The sequence below is a fragment of the Cricetulus griseus genome, chromosome 5 (genome assembly GCF_003668045.3).
Source record: "Cricetulus griseus strain 17A/GY chromosome 5, alternate assembly CriGri-PICRH-1.0, whole genome shotgun sequence".
NCBI lineage: Eukaryota > Metazoa > Chordata > Mammalia > Rodentia > Cricetidae > Cricetulus > Cricetulus griseus.
In genome coordinates, this window is record NC_048598.1 from 19,698,468 (window position 1) to 19,701,889 (window position 3,422).

The following is a 3,422-nucleotide window of genomic DNA, read 5'->3' on the forward strand; positions in this document are numbered from 1 at the left end:
TGAAAACTAATTCTTTTAAGTGTTATTGAATAATTAATTACATTAAACTTAGCTACAGTATCCTTTCTGACCTTTTATAAATATTCTGAGCAAAATAGGTTTTCTATTCAAACAATGTACCAATGAAGTAATTTTAGTCACAAATTCAGCAGATTCACAATATAATATGAAGTTGTCACTAGAATATATGTCTCCAGTTGTACCAGTGCCTATGATAGTCTATGGAACAGTTCAAAGTTTTGTGCAATATTTTCTGTGATCTACCAAACACAGAATATTTTGATGAATTACATAATAAATTTTGACATAAAGTCATTACTAGAAACACGATGGGAATGGTAACCAGATCTTACACCAAACAACAAAACAGCAACTACCATCAGCAGCAGCAACAATAGCAAAAACAACTTAGTTAAGTTAAAGAAAAATAAGATTGGAGGTTGAGTGGGGGGAAGAACAGAAGAGAGCAAGATAAGAGATAATATAATAGAGGGAGATATTATAGGTTTAAAGAGAAATCAGGCACTAGGGAAATGTCTGGAGAGCTACAAAGATGACACCAACTAACAATCTAAGCAACAGAGGAGAGGCTACCTTAAATGCCCTCCCCTGATAATGAGATTGATAACTGACCTATGTGCCATCCAATAACCTTCATCCAGCAGCTGGTGGAAGTAGAATCAGACACCTACAGCTAAACCTTGAACTGAACTGAAATCCAGTTGCAGAGAAGGAGGACTGATGAGCAAAGAGGTCCATACCAGGCTGGTGAAACCCACAGAAACAGCTGACCTGAACAAGGGGGAGGTCTTGGTCCCCAGACTGATAGCTGGGAAACCAGCATGGGACTGATCCAGACCCCTTGAATGTGGGTGTCAGTGAGGAAACCTTGGAAATCTATGGAGCTCCTTGTAGTGGAACAGTTTTTATTCCTTCCTAGCATAAGAATGGATTTTGGGAGCTGATGTCACATGGAGGGAAACTCCCTGAGCCTAGACACAAGAAGGTGGGCCTAGGCCCTTTCCCAAAGGATATGACAAACTCTGAAGACCCTGGGGAGCAGAAAGGGTATGGGATGGGTAGGGCATCAGTTTGGGGGGGCAGGGGAGGAGGGGAGGGAGAGAGACCTGGGATTGACATGTAAAATAATATTCTTTCTAATTAAAATGAAAAAGACACTTTGATCTAAAAAAAACCAGTAAAATAAGGTCTTTAAATAAATGGTGAGCCATGATAGTTAGAAAATAGACTGAAGTATTAGTCTAGTTTCTGAACAATGTCAGCTAACATCAAACAATGTTCTTTAACAGGTTAAAAATATTGTTTAGTATTTCAGAAAAAATGTTCCTGTTGAATAAAAAGAAATTGCATATGAAACTTGCCACAAAGTGATATTCCATTAACATAAAAGCAATTTCAGAAAGAAAGGCATTCAAAGAGCATTGCCACAACTCTGATGGAAAGGACTCAAATAAAAATCCCAGCATAACATTGTGTAAAGACCATTTGGAATTCCTTTAGACTTACGATACTGTCGCAGAGAGGAATATCTGGACATTGCATTTGTGTGGGTTTCTTTACAATGTTACAGCATTAAACATTTTAAAGAGCTTTAGTAACACTAAATCTAGATGATTACTTCTGGAGATATCAAAGAATTATGATATAAATGATAGTAATCTATATGATGAAATTAAAATATTAACCCACCGTGATAAAGATAATATATGGTATTGACCTCATGACAATGTTTGTACATAGCACCCAAAATTATGGTTTATTTCCAACATTAAATATTGCACTAAATATTTTCTTGTCCGTTCTAATTGCTATTGCCCAAGAAAAGCAAATTTTCTGCAAATTGAAATTAACAAAAACTATACAAGGACTATAGTAACTCAATGAAAATTGTCATTTGTCATTGCTCTCCATAAGATAAATACTGTATGAGAATATTGATTAAAAGAGCACAATTATTGATTTTCCTAGAATAAGGGCAAGAAGCATAAATTTCTTGGAATAAACATGTATTTTAAGAAATACATATCCATTTTATTTTTACCCAAACATAGCTACCCATAAAGAGGATCCATACATAAACAACAATAATTATATTCATCCATGGTATACTGTAAACTTGAAACTGTATTAAAAATAACATATATGCATAATTTTAGCTTGAATTTTATGAAGATACACCTGGCTAGGTGAGGCTTTGGGATACATATTGCTTACCATTTTTTTGTTTGTTTGTTTTTTGTTCTGTTTTGTTTTTTCGTGACGGGGGTTTCTCTGTGTAGCTTTGGACTCACAGAGATCCGTCTGCCTCTGCCTCCTTAGTGCTGGGATTATAGGCCTGGCCATTTTTCATTTAATTCATAACATTTACTTATTTCTACAAATGTACTCCAAGCATATTCTTCCATATTGCAGATTTGTTAGGGACAATCTCAGTTAGCATTACTGAGTGTTTAGTTGGGCTAATCTTCCTTTCAATAAGTTACATTCCATTCTAAAAGATACGGGAAATCCGAACCTGCTTTACGATCTCTTTGAGTTCTCAGAGGTCTGCGCTCACGCTTGTCTCTGGTTCCTGAGTCACTCGGTGTATAGATTCTTCATGCGTGGTGTAAGTCCCTGTTTATGAGTTCAAGTTGTTGTACAGCCCACATTTCTTCTGATTAAAATTTCTTACAAACAGTGTATGTGAGGCTTCACTGGAAGTTAGAAAAGGTGGCTTAGAGGAGCAGGGGGTAGAGAAATCCTCACCTCCAAATGTATACTACAGCTACTGTTACCACATTCTTACCGTTGGCTCCTTTACTTCCCATATTTCTCCCTATGTTTTCCTCATCCATTTCTGTCCACTACACCTTCTCGGCAAACTCTTAATTCCTTTATTCTTCAGCACAAAACAAAGCTGTCTCCAGTCTTTACTCCAAAACAGAGATATAAGCCCATTTTGACTGAACCAAAAACCCACTAAGGTGCTTTGAAATGAGAGCAGCTATATTAATAGCACAAAAGACCAGTAGAGTCCTCAGATTATTTTTAATAAGATTCATCCCTCTTCACTCCTTTGATAGCAGCTAAAGTTATTTTAAATAGCAGCATTCTTTTACCATTATAAACAATTTCAAAGTACCACAAGAATAGAGGCCTGTGACCCATCAGGACCCAAGTATATCAACATGGCTGATGCTGGTGGCTGTTTCATCAATTCAGAATAACACAAAAATTAAACCAATATCATAACTTTATTTTGAAGAAAAGTTCCTTGCACAAGAGAATGGACATGAATAAAATGGAAGTATTGTCATGGATCTAAAAATCAGTTTTTATAGGCCCAGTCATGGGAAATAACCAACAGGATGAAGGGTGTTTACTTAGCATTAGGGTGTTCTTGTCTGTGAGAGCAGTGC